The 19,711-nt window shown below is 36.1% G+C and overlaps 1 protein-coding gene across 1 annotated transcript in view; it reads right to left on the bottom strand.

The window, feature by feature from the left end:
- Positions 1-15,472, bottom strand: part of LOC143920374 (uncharacterized) — a 219,012-nt gene extending 203,540 nt beyond the window's left edge. The window contains exon 1 of the mRNA XM_077443248.1: positions 14,786-15,472. The gene's annotated coding sequence lies outside the window, so the exon portion shown is untranslated. The remainder of the gene's footprint in view (positions 1-14,785) is intronic.
- Between the last annotated feature and the right edge of the window lie 4,239 nt (positions 15,473-19,711).

Here is a 19,711-nt window from a genome sequence, read left to right as displayed (position 1 = left end):
ATACACACACTACTGGAGAGATCACGATTGCACCTTCCGGCATTTCAAGGCAGTTAGTTCGACTAACTTCAAACGTGCAATTCCACGGATTCCGCGCCATTTGCCTCGTTATGAAGCATCAAAGTTCGAATTTTGACGGTGCGAGACCAAATTTTTCGACTTTCGAATAACAAGCGAGATGGGAAAAAACAGTAAGAGGACTGATAACACGCAAATACGATTCCCATTCAGAGAATTCGATATTGGAAAACGTACATAAACTCAATATATTCGGCATAAACGATTTTTCATGCGAAAACGCGTTGAAATAGACGTCTATCAAATATGAATAAAAGATATACAAATAAACGAATATGAATTCATACATACATAAGTGTACTCCGAAAATACACCAGGAAAAAAAAGTTCGGAATTGTTAATTTGCATCAATAATCTCAACATCTTGGCAAGAAGTTGAGTTGACTGTCGTCGATAGAATATTTTCCCATGACCAGGGGCGACGAATGGGGGGGGGGGGGGGGGAGCCGGGGTAAAATTGCAAGGCCCGGACTACTCAAAGGGCTCCGTGACAGACCGATATTGATATTTTATATTATTCTACATAAAAATACATATATAATTTATATAATGCTACATGTTTATTATTTTTCGATCCACGCATTCTTTGTGTCTATATGAAATCGTACCTGTTATCATACTTTCTTATTCAATTATTTTAAAAATAGCAACTAATAAGTTCTGATAGATTTTTCGCATATTATTTAGAAGATCATGATCATTTTTTTAAGTTTATCATAGGGCCCGGAATTAATGTTTCCCAGGGCCCGGGATTCCTCTCGGCGTCCCTGTCTATGACGATAAATGTTTAGACAGCTGACCTTCCTGGTTGAATAGAGTGATGCAACAGCAATATTAAGGCACACTATAACCAACTCTTTAAGTTTGCACGATGAATTGAAAAGAATAACATCTACATATATGTACATATGACGGAGCTACTACAGGGGCTTCCCCAGTGGAAAATTTGAGTGTCAGGGGTTGGCACAAAGTGTATTCAATTCATTATGTGTAATGATGGAATTTGATACTTATTTACAAATCTTTGACCATAGATGTCAAACTTGGGCAACCCGTATGGTACATATATGTATGTCGAGGCTAGTATAATATATAGTGGATAAATAGATAAATAAATAAAAAACAAATATAGAAATTTGTTTGATGTCAATATTGTAAAAAATATTGAAATACTGTATGTCTGTAATTGAAAACATACAAAAAAACTGGAATTTTAGTTAAAAATTAACATACGGATAAAAGCCACGCGTGTTTCATAGTCTTAAGACTGGCAGAGTTCTTGTGTTAACGCAAGCATGGCTTTCATCTTGTATCCTACTTTCACACAATTTTATTAAATTTTTGGTGAAAATTAGGGGATGTAAAAAGATTTAGAAAATCGTTAGTCTTGTTTTCGAGAAAAATTTACAAATAAGTATATAGAATTAGCTCGTTAATATATGTACATAGGATATAAATATTCAAATAGTAAATTATAATATGTAAAATCAACTGTTGAAATACAACAGTGAACACAAAGGATCAAAATCTCAGCACTGAAAAATGGGCAGACGACGGTCGAAGGTAGAAAATCCCGTAAGTATACCTGAGGGCAGATACCATCTTACATATCAATAAGTCGAAGCCGCAAAAAACGCACAAGGGGACACACAGCGACAAAATAAAACCGAAAAATACCCGGCCATTACGTCGACAACGCTCCGACAGAATATTTTGTGAGCAGCTGTATATTCACGGACAAAATACCTGCATCGGCTCCACCAAATTACATGTATGAATGCAAGGACAGAGCGTCGCACCCGAAACGCCATAAGCGACACCGTTCGATCCCAAACGCTCGAGAACGAGCAAGGCGAAGTCGCTTACGACATTTCGACCGCGAAGATCGACATAAAAGGCAACGGAAGGCAATAAACACCACGAGGAACGAGAAGCGTTTGGAAACTACATAGAAGCTTTTTCTTGCTTTTGTTTTTTTAAGAAATGAGATTAGTGAAGATAATAAAAACGTGTGTGCACGAAATCGTATTTCCGGAAACTTGACATTGAATGTAAATATACAATTTTCATATTGAAATATAGAGAATTGTATTGAATTGTAATTGTACATATGTATGTAAAATGTAAATGCCGTGCTCCGTTGTGTAACTTATGCGACAGTAAAACTGCAGTTGAATAAACAAACCCAAAGGAAACCATAGTGTAGTTTACTTACATAAAAATGTTAATGGGGGCACAGTAGGCATAAACTGTAACAATTTCTCATACATATATGAATATTTTAATTGAAAATGCATTCCTTTTCACAAAACATACGATGTAAAGTGGACGCCTTTCGCAAAAATGCATTTAAATAGGACACAAGCGAAATTAAAGTTTATAATTAAAAGCATGATATATAAATACATACGTTACAGTATAAACGAAGCGCTAAAACATCTTATAAAATATAATAATATATTCGGGTAATAAAATATTTTAAATTAAATATTAATAATTAAAAATACGTGTTTTATGAATGTTGATGGAACTGCTAGTATAAGCGAGTTATTTTCCTTTGAAGGGGAAAGTTTGCCTGTTTATTTGTTTATCTCTTTCTTTTCATCATAAGATACATAGTACATACTAAGTGAAATTGTCGGCACACTACTCAAAGTCAATTTACGATTGACACATTAAATCTACCCTCGATCCATACCTATCACATATGATTCTATCCATACGGAGCTATGTACATAGATTATTTCGCTAATTCCTAACATTTTCACGAAATCATAAAATTATCAGTATTTGCATACTTAAATTTAATCAGTAGAACCAGTCCATAGCCTACGGGCATTACAACAGTAATTAACGCGGTAATAAAATTACAACACACCAAAACCGATTCACGATACTTATCTCGGAAGCCAACTTACATACATACAACGAAAGCTTTATCAAAAATCAATTAGTTCGATACTCACACGCGGCACTTGGAGGCCTAACGACCCACAGAAATCCTTTCACGGGTCTTTTGTTTCGATATTAGGTATATAATTATTCATCGACAACGGGTCGGGCGTTTAAAACAAGGCATTGAAACATCGCATTAGCACTAATGGGGGCCCCCATCCGATTGTTGTCCGGGCACATGGAAAAATGCTTCTACGGTCGAGATCGCATCGTCGCGATTAGCGATACACTCTTGAACCACCCCCTCCCCCTCTAACAAATCTAAAATAAATATATTTGTAAAAAAAATCACAAGCATGACTTCAGTTTAATCAATCGAAGAAAGCGAAACACCAGTTAAATATTTAAGATATTTATTTAATGTGGTGTGAAAGCCGACGGCTGGACCGAGCGAGCACACACCTGTCTATCTGGCGAGTTAATTGCCATCACCACACCGGGCTCAGGTACAAAGTACATCTCTGCCTCTACCCAAGCTTCGCGGATTATTAGCGTTCGTCAGCTCCTTCTTTCACACACATGTTGGCCACTCTTCGAGCGATTTCAATTAGCGCATCCGCCTGTGCTCAAGCGAGACAAAGACGTCTCGAATAAAAATTAAAACGGCGATAAAATCCCTCAATGGTTCAAAATTGGAGAAAATAAAAGTATGAAGATTCCTGAATATGTGTGCAATAAAAAGAATCAGAGCACTGCTCGAGTCAATTGAGCGCATTTGAAAACAATAACAATTTAATATCAATTCAGACCGGATTCTCTGCGGCAAGAGCATCGCTGTGATAAATCGGCAGCATTCTCACAGCACACGTGCTATTATATGGTAGATTCGCAAATGGAAAAAACAGCCATTCCATGCGAGCGTCCCACCGCATTACATATGCGGCTTGCGATTGCGCTGTAATTCACGACTATCTAAAACTGAATTCATTACAAACGTATATACATATGTATGTACATTAAACTTTACAAATTTAGGAAATAAATCAGAAATGTAAAATCATATTACAATCGAGAAACAGCCGCGATTAGGAAGGGATAATGCAATAAAATATGCGAAATATGACGATTCTATACGTCAAATAAAAAATTACTCTATCCATTATATTATATAAATTTCAGCGAGCGGTTTAGGGTATAAAAAAAAATATATATATATATGTAAAAAAAAGAAGCGAAGATAACATATCTGGTCGATTTAAATATTCAAAAACGTACAATGCAACGATAAACATTTCAATAACTACTACTGATAAGTTTCAATTTGATGGGATTAGCGATGTTCAAATTACACACAAATAATAAAAACGGGATTGGTGATCGATGGTAATTGCGATCGCGCGCTCGCCAGTCCCCACTCCCCTCCACATCACACACAATTTAAGCTAATAAAACTGAACTTATGGAATTTGATACATCAAAGTTATATGCATCTTGTTGACGTTTGGGGTTCGGTGCATCAAATTTGATTATAGCTTCCGAGGTATTTATGAAGCATAGAAGTCCAAAATTGACACTGATTTCATATTGAGCTTAATGTCACAAATTTCAACAATCTCTACGGCGACAGCTCAACTTTTTGAAACGAAAACCGAGGGGAAACGTGAATGCAAAGACGCGAACATGCCACATTGCCACAAACGTTTTTAATGACGCATTTCGCCCCAAAAGTAACCCTTGTCAAAAGTTAAAGAAAAAAACGGTTTATTTTTATTTTATTCCCAAAAGAACCATCTTGAATATATTCATCTGAACAAACATAATAAATCTCACGCTTGACTATACATACAAACCATCGATAAGTTATGACGATTAAGACAAATTTAATCACCATTGAATACATACACAAACACGTGGAAGGCAATTAGCAAAGCGAAGGTCGCAGCACGCGTGCAACCCGCAATATCGATTCGAATGTTTAAAACAATAAATAAATACATAATATGATAAACGTGACTTTTTCGTGACAAGCACGAAGCAAGGCCTGCTAATTAATATTTCAAACATTTCCACTTGTTTGACAAATATAAAGCTGTTTTCGAAATACTATCTCGTTTGTTTGCATAACAAATACGAGCCGGTAATATATCATATACAAAACTCTGCTCCCGCGGTATGCAAATAATCAATACGATCGTCGACCACATCATTCTCATATCGACAGTACCATATTATAAATAAAGTAAAAAATGTGTACTTAAAAATAAAAAGAGCGATTAAATAAATTCGCATTTACATATGCACACATCGACCGACTAGCAAATACAGACAATATAAAAATACATAAATGTGTTTTCATTACTTTTAATAACGAAATCCAACATAGCTCAGTTGTTAGTGAATAATGTTAACAACTGAGTGGTCACGGGTTCGAGCCCTGGTCCAGTGTTGATTGTTGATGGTACATATGCGACTCCAGGTCACACACCTACCACATGACCGGTCGTTATTTGAAATCCTGTATAATTTGATTCATAACGATACATATGCATGTCCTAGTTAGATCTCTTTTTCACATTTCGCCTATTCTATGTGATTAGAAATGAAAAATCAAATTATTCATGGTTTTTGAATAAGCAAAAGTTCCACCTGTTCAATACAAGCAGGTGAGCAGAGAAAATGCAGTATCCATCAAACTTTGACCTTAATCAATAGATCTATGCATAGCACGTGTTAAGGTCTGTTCATAGCTGTCCAGGACGAACCGGCAGCAGTAGGTAGCCTGCAAGTACGGACAGTATTCTTTGGTACACTCTATATGGACGCGTATGAATGCGTGAATGAAGTATGAATGCGTCCATATACATAGAATGTACCAAAAATACTATCTGTACTTGCAGGATACCTGTTGCTGCCGACTAGGTATGAACAGACCTTTAACAGGGGAGACCCAACATCCACCTGTACCGAAAAAAAACTTTCGCTTTACGCTTATGTTCAATTTGTCTACCCCTTGCCATTTTCCCGATAATATTTACATACGCTCGACCATAATAATATACAATTTCAACGTATTGATTGATAGAAATCGTAATGAGAATATATTATACGAACGAGTCGGTCGTGGCCACGCTCAAGTGGTGGTAACAAACAAGAAATTACGACTGTATATGGTTAGACGCCAGGCGGTCAGCGCACAGAAACGGACAAAGAAGTGTTATCATCATCAAAAGGTGCAACAACGGTGGGCGGGTTTATGGTGTCTGTGCTCCGAGCTCTCCAGAACCCACATGTAAGAGAAAATTCCTTCGACCGGCGCTCTGGGCTATTCAACTTGTGACTATACTCGTCTCACCTGTTCAACTGTACTCCAGATACACCCGTCTCGCTCTAGAATCAAACGAGGGTTGGAATATAATTATTGAGACCAAACCTAAAAACTACAGAAGAAAATGTCAAAAATTGACTAAAAGAAACATGCGAGTACCATACATATATATATTAATTTGCTCGAGAGAGGTTAACAAATTGTTGACCTTCTCTTTGCCGAAAAAAAAAAATAGGCAGAATGAGCATATTTTTATAATGTTATGCGAGGCGTAAAAAAAACGAAATAATATAATATAATGGAAGGAAAAAAATGGGAAAGCGAGCTTCGCCCAAAATTTATTACGAGTTGAGATGAGAAGATTTAATTGAATATGAATAAAACATGATTTTAAACTCGCATAAAGTCGCGATAAAATTTCGAGTGGCAATTACGTAAAATACACGAACTATCGATATAATTAAATTAAAATCGAATTCAATTCACAGCCGAAAAACAACTCTGAATGAATCGTCAAGACATTTTAAATCATATTTATTTATTTGTGTTTTTTACACTGCAATTTGAATCCGAAACCCCAAAAATGCAACCCCATAATTTACGCTTCACGTTACAAAATATATGTAAATTAATTAAATTAAACAACGTTTACCCATTGCTAAATACATTCATACACAATAATAATCGCTAATGAAACTATGCACACGGTTACAACTCAATTTGCAGTTAAGTTCGCAAACAATTTGAGAACTAAAATTGAATTTTGGAATGCAACATTTCAAATTCAATTAGCGTAATGTAGTCCATATTTACATAAATCAACATCAAAATACAACATTCAAATTAGTGTAGCTACAAATTTTACCGTGTATGGATACATTTTATTTTATCTACATATGTAAATACATAAGCCTGGGTGTATTTTGTTTTTCATTTTTTGTATAATTAAAAACTACGAAACCGCGCAAAAAACTACGAAATTTAATTTATAAAACAGAAGTTCTTTTTAGGACTCAAAATGTTGAACAAAAGCATCAGACGTCGGACATCGGACTAAAACTACAACCATATGTATTATAACGGTCACACAAAAGTTTAATTATTTAGCATTTTAATTTTTTTATGTATGAACATAAATATATCAAAAATTAAGTAAATTTTATCATTATAAATTTTTAAAATTAAAATTATAATTTTTTTTAATATACAACTTTATAGTCCGTCATATAATATTTCCGCGTTTTGGATACATTTTAATTATTTTCATTAATCATTTTCAATGCAACCGGAAAATTTAACAAAAATTATTATTTTAATTATTAATTCATTCATTTAATTATTATTATTAAAGTTTCCAATCAGGTTCTTACGAAAACTTTTTTTCGTTAACCCTTTGAGGAGTACGGCCGTACGGGTACGTGGAAAGTAAAATGGCCCCGCCAGAGTACGGCCGTACTTGTACGATTTGACACGTTCAATCACTCAAAATACTCTACCTCTCTCATTGTTCGACATATTTGCATCTCGTTTTTTTTCAAGTGTTGCTGAGGTTTCTCTTTCACTCTTGTGTATATATATTTTTGTATTCGAATAAGGAAACCAAATTTAACGAGGCGTGAAAGCCAGTTAAATTTTTATGACTGAACATGATGACAATTTTTTTTCCAAAGTAATATTTTCCACGTGTAAAAACTATAAAATATGTTCCGAACGAATAACATTGAAACCTCTGACTAAATTTATTTCATTTGACCCTCATAAAAATAATTTAGCGTAAAATTATAGATTTATTTTCGAGAGAATTTGGTTCGAGATGCAAGGCAAAACCGCCGCCGGGCAATAAATCAATCATATAATCGAGCGAAATATGTCAACTTTAAAACTTCCCACAAAATAAGAGTGTTCGCTCGGATTTTTCAAGTCAGTTGATTCCGAAAAAAAACTCACTCCTGAGACGTTTCTGGTGTTCAAATTAACTCACTACTCAAAAGGTAATCCCACGTGAATCTCATGTATGAATAAGTTGTTTTAATTTTTATTGGGTATACATAACATATTATAAGGGCGAAAACACACAGAGTGATATGGGACGTCCTTGGCTTCCCGCTGTCCACGTGCAAAATGAATGTTTGGGAGATCGCACGTGTTTGCATATTCATATGCAACCGACAAGTTTCTCCTACAAATATTTATTCAAATATAGAATTCATCGTTATCGATCACTGTCAAGCAAGGATAAAATATCTAGGATACACTGGTAAATGTGTATTAAAAATAAATACATATTAATTTACTTTTGTCCCGCGCGGCCATGTCGGCGCGTCAATGTCGTGCGCAGGTTTGTCGGTGTACCACAAATTGCAAAATCTATACATTAAATTGCCAAAAAAAAGTACTATTTTTTCTTAAATAAACTTAATTACGGACTGTTTAGTGGATGAGGCTAAACGCATTATAAAAAAAGCAACACTGATACAATGCATGAAACTAGGAAGGCTAGGTAGGCGCTCACAGGTTCCCTTACACATCCCATACTCATGGCATTTAATGTATGCACAGAGAAACAACCTTATTCGTTGGTGACCAGCATGATGATGCAAGATGAAATCATGTCTGGCTGGTAATTCCACCCATCGATCGACTGCGCCCGGTCGTACGGGATATAATCGGATGTTTTCGCGTAATTTTGCACGGACACAGGCACACGCGCGAGCAATTTTCAGCCCGTAAAACCGGAGATACACCTCTGGCTTCATCAATGTAAATTTAAAACGTTCCCGTTGATACGGCGCGCGGTGGAGCATGAATTTTAAACGACAGCGTCGCAGCCGCTATTAAACTTGTTAAGTGTTTCGGCGCTTTGAAACACACCACCGAGCCAGTGTGAACCTTGTCGACCTACCCGTCCCGAGTATCGTAAGGTTCAAACTTGCTTGCGGCGAACGCCTAATCTCGCCAGTATCTCCCATTGTCTCGTTTCGGGCGCGCTAGTTCGCTCGCCGACACATCTTTGTCGCGTTCCAAACAGTTAACATTACGAAAATACATATACATATATACATACGTGAGCATAAATAACACACATAACATTTATATATGTTTCGTAGCACTTTATCCTTTTCGGATGGGAGTGAAAAAAAAATGACAGCGTCCTTTGCCAAATTGTGCCCTTTTCGCTCAAATTAAATCAGAGATGAAAAAGAACGCGCCCAAAACGGATTGGGTTCATGCAAATGCAGACACACACATCAGCAGTGTTCAACTCAAATAAAAAGCAGGGATTGTAATTCGGATTTTTATTCACATAAATATGATCAGATCAATCTAGTTTAAATACATATTGAAAAACCATTTGACATATAGACAAAAATCGTTGAATTTTATTGATAATTGATTCCTTCATAATCATCATTACAGGCATTCGCCGTCAACTGTTAGATGAAGGCCTCTCCAACACGCTTCCATTCGTCTCTATTTTAGACAACCCTCGTCCATCTCAACATATGTATAATAATGCTCAGTGGTTAGCGTATAATGATTTCAACTATATAGTCACGGGTTCATTCCCTGGCCGGCTGTTGCTGGCCAGGCCTTACACATATGTGACTCCAGGTCGATCGTTTCCTATCAGAGTTTGCCGATTCATCTGATTTAATTGAAACGGTTACACCAAGTTGGTAGCCTTTCCTGTCTCTCGCAAATTCGAGTTTATAACATCTCGAATGTGTTCGTATTATATAAATATGCTAATCACTATGTAAAATGTATGTATTTCTGGAAATATTAGTATTATCGAATTTGTCCATAGATGTCTGTATGATACTATATAAATATAATTGTGTATCGATGTTTGTAATAGAGCAGGAATAACCTTTGGGGTTTACCTGTTAGGACTTCCTGGTATACTGATATATTTAATTAAAAGGAATAATGTCAGATAAATCACTTTCCATATCTAATATGATGTAAACCTAGTAATTAAGTTTCACATCGCAACAGCATACAAGTAACACGTACTTACATGCATATACATATTATAAATGAACATTGAACGCCGCTGATGTACATATACATATGTGTGTACATACCTACATACGTATGTATCTTATCCACTAACAAAATGGTGCTTTGATCTAGCCAAGCGAAATCCCAACGGATAGGCGACGACCTTTATGACCTAAAGACATCATTATGGTAAAAGGCTATGGGACAAAAAGATCGAAAAGAAACGTACATATGTATGTATGTATTCATAAATTCTTCAAACATAAAACAAACATGCGCGATTCTTTTCACACTACGTAAAACATATAATTCGCATCTGCACACTGCGCCGTCATATCTCGAGCTTTTATCGTTCGCGTTGATATTGCGCGGCCGGAACTAATGCAATTTGGCGCGAGCAGGTAAACGCGCCGGTAGCCCCTTCTCGCTCTCGCGCCCCTCCCTCGCCTGCAATCAGAGCGAGATGGTGAACGAATTAACGACTGAGAGGAGAGGCACGGTGCATAAGTGCAGGCCGGTGCAACCGTCAGTGCATATTGCTGAAAGCGTCAAATTTGAATACACACACACACATGAACACCTCTCCTAAGATATTTCTCTATTTTATATATACATATGTATCAGTGGCGGGCAGTAAAATTCTCTCTCTTTTTTTACAAACCTCCTTTATTGTCGTACAGCCTTACTTAATTTGCGCGAGCAGGATACAAGAGGAACAGGCTGTTCCTCTTGTATCCTGCCCGAGTTAGGCTGTACGACAAAAAGAGAGAGAATTTCACCGCACGTCACTGATATGCATGTATGTATAATCCCTCTCCATTCCAGACAGATTGGGCGAAAAAACGCGATTTCTATTGGTTGGAAACATACCTGGGATATAATTTAACCAATTGAAGAAATAAGTTAACTAGATAAAAAGTTTATAATAGAATTAATACCTCTGTATGTATGTATGTCCATATATCCTATTGGATCATAATACAATAGTTGTTTGAGATACGGGTTATATTTTATTCGGGGCTGTGATTTTGTTTTAAAAAACACAATTCCGATTTTTAAATGTGAAACAGTAGGTAGGTTTAAAAATAGGGGGCTAGGGATGGACAAAAAATATTTTTAATTTTTGAATTATAACAATCTGTCTCGAGGTGGAAAGAATAATTTTTCATTTTTGTGCTAACAGAAATATTCTAAGAAGCCTACCGTTCTAAACTTAACCTTCTGAATGATTTGTCGAATAATTCGCATTATTTCACAATATACGGAAAGCGCTCTTATTTCGAATATGAAAAATTATTAATACCGTATATCCGACACCAACAGACGACTAGCCTTAGCCATAAGTATGACTATGAGCTAATGTAATTCATAAAATGTATTTATTTTTGTGGTCGTTGCAAAAAAATTTCACCGAAATTCTCACAATTCAACTATGACTCTGAGCGCTGAGTTGATTTTAAATATCTCTTCGAGTACTGACACAGTTGATATAAATCGTAGTTGTATTTAAATCAGCTGGCGTGTTTGTTTCCTATATATACTTATTATATATTCAGTTATTTGGATTATGTGCGAAGTTCAAAATAAAAATCGCCGACCAATTAAAACCGAGATCCTACTGCCCGATGCTATGGAATAGCTCATACGCGTCGACGCAGATATTGAAGGTATTTTAAGTGTGATTTAATGGACGGAGACACGCTCTATCGTTTTAATTGAGTCCGAAGGAAACAATGCGCCGTATTGAATATTTTTCTTTTTGCTGCCGAGCGTTGGTGATACATATTTCGTTTGGCGCATTCTCGAGATTGTTTCCAAACGGCGTAATTGTAAAACCGCTTACGCGAACAAAGCTGCATATCAAACCGAGTGTGCATTTTCATTGTTTTTCCGCCGCAGAATCATATCCGATCGTGGGAAAGTGTGGAATTTGCGGGACATTCGAAGAAGAAATCAAAATGTATTCGTACAAAACGTCACTATTAATTACGCACGTCAAATAGGAGAACTCGACGCTATAAATTATAGCGCGATGTCTAAAAAAAAGCCATTCCCACGAGTTTGAAATGTTTCTAATAACATCACACAAAACGGTTTTGGCGTAATGAATGAACGCCGATGCAAATTACCTTTTGTTCTGTTGAAACTTCATACAATACGAACGATCGTCATTCAACATTTTATACTGAATTTATAGACGTTTATTGACCGTTTTGAAATTCATAGCTAATGAGTTAAGCCTTGCAATCTTCGCAGCCGATAAATAATAATTATTATTGCAAACGAGAACAAACTCAAATGATGATGTCATCGAACTCGCACCTTTCAGCGCGAATGTCAAAAGACACGTTTTTTTATATACATACATACCTGAGAAGGGTAAGAGAATAGTTTATGGCAGGATACTGGCAGGTATGCTACGTATTTATACAAGGGTACTATTTTATATAAAAAGACCTAGTTGAAATTCAAAACACCTACATTCAGAATACAAAAAGTAAAGCTTTGATATTCAATTTTATTGAAATACGATTTGTGTATTCGCAAACGAAAATTTACAATAAAACGCTTCAATAAATGAGAGTACCTTTGCGGTAACTTTCGAACTGTTTCCAAAGCAAGTTCCACTCGTTTCAAAACCATTCGAAAGCGAATTACTACAATATAAAATACAATGTGGCAATAACTAATATTCGTAGTCATATGCATCACATGCACCTTTTTTTTTACCAACCCTACATATCTCTGCATCAGCAAAAAGATCAAGCGAGCGACAAAAAATACGATTTTTCTATTTTTTTTTGTTTCATTTGAATAAAAAAAATACCATAAAAAAAAGATTACTGATAAAAAGTTAAAAATAATTTCAGACAGACGGACCCGTACTTTTACCATTGTGCTAAAATGTCAAAAATTTACGTTTGTGTGATTTCTTCGCATTTATTTATGAATTTCCATTGTATCTCGCAATAATTTTCATTTTATCAAATATATTTTTTAATTTAAACTTCTATATTGTATTAAAATAATCTTTATATTGAAAATTATGCCTAAGAGACATATTAGAATTGTTACTGTTATTGTTTTTGAAATGTATTATTAATAATAAACAAAGCGTGATAGTTGTTTTTTAAGCGTTAAGCGTGAGCCTCACTACTAAACAAGTACCTTTTTCTTTCATTAAATATTTTGTATTTTTTATCTGACAAAATTAAATTAATAAAACATACACATTTGTTTAAATATCAGCTCTTTCCTCAATTTGACCCAAACATGAGAAAAAGATTAAAAAAAAACATTGCATTTCGATCGATATTGGTGAGTCACTAAGTATTCACATACGTAAAAAAAAAAAAATGCGAAATCGAAAGGTCACTCAAATTTTTACCGACTCCGTCAATAGAGCTTTGGCTAAAACTGAAAGCAAAAATAGATGTTTAATAAAAATGGGTCTCCGTGACGAGCCAGAATGTTAAATTACAGAAAACACAAATATCGGAAGGCATAGATCGAAAATCGAAAGATCTTAAGTCGAAAGACCAAAAAAAAGGGTGCATGGTAAACGGTACATACTCACTTAATTTGCGCGAGCAGGGTACAACAGGAACAAGAGGAACAGGCTTTTCCTCCCGTATTCTGCGCGCCCACATTAATACGGGAGGAAAAGCCTGTTCCTCTTGTTCCTGTTGTACTCTGCTCGCGCAAATTAAGTGAGTATGTACCGTTTACCATGCACACTTTTTTTCGATCTTTCGACTTACGATCTTTCGATTTTCGATCTTTGCCTTCCGATATTCGTGTTTTCTGTAATTTAACATTCTGGCTCGTCACGGAGACCGAATAAAAATACATGTCTCTAATAATGATTGAAAAAAATATTTTTCGAAACTACAGCATGGAAAAGCTCGCCGATGCGGAAATTGGATGACACCACCGGTTCTGCGAAATGCAAGTTCATAATCATGAATAAATAAATAACTTTCGTCGACAAGAGACACCTGTCAAGTGAAGAATCCGACATAAATTTTCATCAAAGATTCAAATGTTAACATGCATACGTAAAAAAAAAAAAAAAAAACAAAAGAATAAATAAATAAAGAAAAAAAATTGAATAACAATGAATTAATTGAAAACGGATCGCCGTTCAAAAGTGACAGTTGGAGCGACGAGCAAGCTCGCGCATTTTCGGCGTGTGTACGCACGTGTTCGCGTGTGAGAGCGAGAGCACGTGCTCGCGGGGGAGGAGAGAGACGGGAACGGGGTGCGAGGGAGAGGGGGTGCGGCGGCGCACGGAACGCAGTTTGAAATCCTTTGTTCGCGAGGCGCTTATTCAAATTATCGCGGGGGTGGGAGGAGGCGGGGGTCGGGGGCGAGGGGCGGGGGCGCAGGCGCGCTCGCGGGGCGGCGGGGGAGAGGGGGGGGGCACTATCGACGGCCAGAGCGAGCGCGGAAGGGTAGGTAAGGCAAGGGGGAGACGCATACCTTTTCCAGCGAATGTGAATCTGTGTTGCGGGTCTCGAAGAGCGCTCTGCTTCGCGGGCTGATCGCCCTCACGAGGCAGGGTCGGCCACCCGCTTCGGCACCATCACCATCACCGAGGCGAGGCGAGGCGAGGCGAGGCGTCTCGAAGAAAGACGAGCGATGGCCGATTAGCGAACACGCGCGCACTGACACACACACTGACACTACACTGAACGCACTGGTATATACATATATGTGACGCACTCACTACTATACACTATCTCACCACAAACAACAACACCGGCGAGGTACAAGTACGGCGAGGCCGTTACTCTGAGGTTATGTGCCGAGATGTCAGATGATGCGAGTGACACTGTCGATGATTGTGGGTGACAGGACGCGGCACTGTCTGCGCGACGACACAACACAGCAGCGGCGACGGCGACGGCAGCAGCGAGGGGTAGGGGTGGGGGTGCGAGTGATGGTGGTTTAGAGCGAGCGAGCGAGCGAGACGGAGATAGAGAGTCGGCTGACGCAGGAGCGACGGCCGTACGCGGCGAAGCGGCCGGCCGGACTGCGGAGCGAGTGAGCCGCCGCGGCCGCCAGGGGCGCCACCGCTCGGTCGACGTTTACGCGTACAGTTACTACACCACCACTACTACCGCACGTACACTCTACACTCTACACTCTACACTCTGCACCACCACTGATGCCAACATCACCGACGCGATCGACGCACAAGCACAACACCGCGCCTAATTAACCTCTCCGACCACTTTAATTACCGCCCTCGAGTGTGTCTTCGGCCGATTTTGATGTTTGTTTCTTGTTGTTTCGTGATATTCCTCGTCGAAAGTAAAATTGCAGTTCCGACCCCCTTTGAAGTACGATATACATCGCTAAATACAAATTTGGTCCGTCAAAATGGGATGGGAAATAAAAAGAAAACATTTTCTGTAATCACAATGAAGACATGTACATACATATATCGTACTTATTCGAGGTTTTACTTTATATATACTTATAAAAAAGTTAGGAACAAAGTATATCTATGTATCATACAAAGAAATGTTCGAAATTTAAAAAAAAATAACAAAAGAATGGTATCGAAAAAAAGAGAACATGCTCTTTAAAAAAGAGACCTGTTGACGACCAATTAATGAGAAAGATTTAATTCTGACGTAACTTTCATGGTTGCTAGTGGTTTTACCCGGCTTCGCTCGGTATTTGTAATATAAACTATAGATTATCGAATAGTAATCATTTTATTAAATGTATTTGAATAGTTTAATTTTATTTAAATTTATTTGAATATTCATTTGTTTTTTTTTATTAAATTCGACGAAATGGATTCTACGAACCAAAACTTACGTACAAAGTCTTTCGAAATTATATATTAGATGTATTTATGTACATAGGTTAAATAAAAAATTGTTTATCGTATTCGATAATTAAAATCATAAGCGTTTTGTTTTGTTACCGTTTGACGAGTGAATGACTAAATCAGTACGAATGTATATATTTGGTCTGTTAGTTTTGAAATTTTCATTATTATGATTTTTACTACTTGTACATTTTTTTACTAGAAAGGGTTGCAAAAAATGCCATCTGAGTTTTGTTTACAAATCGGAACATAATACAATTATGATTAAAAAAGCTTCTCGGAAGTTAAAATTTAATGACCGCCTTGAAATTGATTAAATAAAAAAGTCTTTGAAGTAATTTATTAAATAAAAAATAAATATTACATAAACATTTATATTTCTTTAACGTACATTTATTTATTGAATCTTCTTTTATATAATTATGTAAGCGAGTTTGCATTTTTTATAAATTGTGTATTACACGTAATTTGCAACTTCACGAATTTGGTGTAACATGTAATTATGAAAATGTCAATGTTCGTTTAGTAAAATCGATATTTTTCCATTTGTATTGATCAAATTTATCTTAGAAATAAATCAAATTTAATTTACATATATGTTTAAATGATAAATTACTTGAGCAATTTGAAAAAAATAATCACAAATGTACGTATACATCGGAGCTACAGAGATTTACTTATCTTTGGAATGTATTTTTATTGACTCGGTGGGATCCCAGTTAAAGTGGAGACATTAATTTTCTTCTTCTGTAAAAATACTTTCACGCTCAACAAACTTATACATACACCATATGTACATGTATACATATTTTCTATCCCATTCGTATATACTTTTATGTATATACATATTTACAAGCTACAACGTACATATGTGAAATTGATATGACATATTAAAAAAGTAGCATTAAAATAATTTTCCCCGCACACGCTTGTTTATGCAAAATTAAACCAATCAATGTTTTAAAAAAAATCGTGGTAAATATTGTGTTTCTATACATAGAAATACGTGGAACATATTGTGCATAGAAACACTATCTGATGAGCGGTCGTGTTTTTCATATTTTAAACGCCAAATGGAACTCTAATTTGAGGGTCGAGCTATCTAAATGGCGACAAAAACGAAACGAGAGAGATATGGAAGTAGAAAAAAAACTACGCAGAGAAATGGGGTGAACCGAAAAAAAAGGACAAGACAAACTCATAAAAGCTAAATAGATAGCACCAACATTTCCACGCGCTTGAGATAAAAAAAAGGTATTTGAAAGCGGCTTGTCTGAGAAGTATTAAGAGAAGAGCCACCGAGAACTACACTATATACATATACATGTGTACATAAAGCCAGGAACTTCACAACCGACATTGTACAGACACTATTTCCTATCTACACACTACAATACAAACGTAAATAAAAACTTTATTGATAAAACTCAAGAAAGTTAACTACGTATTGATAATATCTATCTATACATAAAATGCTTATTTTGTCACACTGATTATTACGCACATTAACAGCCAATACAAATGCACTGACGTATGATTTTGTTTGTTCTTCTTTTTTTGTAATTATTTTCAATGCCACCATATTGAGCAATTCAATGTTCGAATTCACGTTTTCTTCTATACGGAAATGAAATACGAAGATACAATACTTTAGGGTTTCAAAAATTTACTTTCTATCTTATGCACCAAGCCACTAGTATATGTATGTATTCGCGTATATAGTATATTGTCGCTACACCAAAAAGTGTCACATTTAAAATGACTAAATCCATTATTATATTTTGAATAATAATAGTATCATCAAATATAGTAAGAATGATGCTCCGTAACAATAATATTATAATTAGTAGCATAGTAACTTATTTATATGTATATAGTCAGTATGCGAATAATATATGAAATTCTGCATGGTCTCGCACATCTAATATATAATTTCGAAAGAGACTTTGGAACTACATATGTAACTAAGGTTTAATGTATGTAAGCAGTGCCGGCCTTAAACCCTATGGCGCCCTCTGGCATTTTTTTTCTAAACACACTTAGAAAAAACTTTCGCCTTTGGCGCTCTAATCTAAAATTTTGAATGGCTTTTGGCGCTCTAATTTTAAATTTTAAAGCGCCTTTGGCGCATCGTTCGGGGCCTTAACTTATTTGGCGCCCTCGGGCGAACACCCGACCTAGCCCCCCCCTAAAACCGGCACTGTATGTAAGATTTGTTGGTAACATCGAAAACAAATCAAAGTTTCTATGACGACGATATTGAAACCGTTAAATATTATATTTTTTCAATTCAAATTAATATTTACTATTAGATTGTTTTGCCATGTTTAAGCTGTTTATATTACAAATACCGAGCGAAGCCGGGTAAAAACACTAATAAGTAATAAGCTAAACTATTGCTAGTTCCGACGATGTGCGAAACAAATGAATTCGTAAAATGAATTTCGTTTCTGCAAGAAATCCTAAGATAATTTTTTATGTGGGTTCTACAAATTTCATTTTGATTAATATTACTACTGTTTCCTGTGTTAGTTGTTTTGTACAAAAATAATAGCCGCAATTGCCGTAATTTTATTATATAAATATATAAAACTAATTTTATTGTATAAATAAATAAAACTAATTTTAAAATTAGTTCGCAAACCATTTTTTTTGAACCACTGACGCAGAACAATCTTTACAGCTGTGGCCTCAACGCAAAGAGAGTACTCACCCGTGAGTGCGACAGGGACAAACGTATACGTACACCTAACGCGAGAAAAAGAGAAAGAGTATAATACGAAGCGAAGGGCGGCTGGTTGAGAATATAAATTTCGCCACCCTTATCCTGGTAATTTGTAACTCGCTCCAGACGGATTTGTAAACGGGGCGCGTCAGCTATCCAATGCAAAAGGAGCGGTAAGTAGTTTTTACTTTTCGAAATAAGAATTCTTTTTCTGCCTAAAAAGATATTGAGGGGTCTCCTGTCAGGGGGGAAGGGAAGATGGTGGGAGACATTGAAAATCACAAGGGCGGAAGAAAGATGGATAAAAAAATGTGTACGCTTAAAAATGAACATATGAATCAGTACATAGTCAAATATAACTTTTGACGATTGAAATATTTACACGTGATAAAACGTAAAATCAAACAACATGTAGGTGTACTCGCAATGAGTTTTGTGTATATTATTTTTAGACCTTATTTGTAAACTTTGAATCTACTATTGAAACCATCACAAACTATGGGTCACGTAGCTAGAAGAACGGACGAAGAAGTGCTCGAATGACAACCGAGAGAATTAAAAAAAAGTAAAAGGAAGATCACAAAGAATATGGGTCGATGAAATGATGCTCAAAACAGAGAAGAATTGAAACTTGTGATGATCAATATAAAAAAAAACTCTGTCTCGTATGAGTATGATTCACTACCTGATAATATGAATTTCAACCAATCAAAATAAATTCAGAGATTTTAATTTCTAAAATATAATAGCTTATCGATTTGTGTATGTATGTACATATGTACTTGCATACATTTGCAATAAATTAAAATCACGCTTTTAAACCTGTGAAACGCATCAA

The sequence above is a fragment of the Arctopsyche grandis genome, chromosome 12 (genome assembly GCF_051622035.1).
Source record: "Arctopsyche grandis isolate Sample6627 chromosome 12, ASM5162203v2, whole genome shotgun sequence".
Lineage (NCBI taxonomy): Eukaryota > Metazoa > Arthropoda > Insecta > Trichoptera > Hydropsychidae > Arctopsyche > Arctopsyche grandis.
Note: the sequence above shows the minus strand (reverse complement) of the source record. Positions and strands in the feature narration are given on the sequence as shown.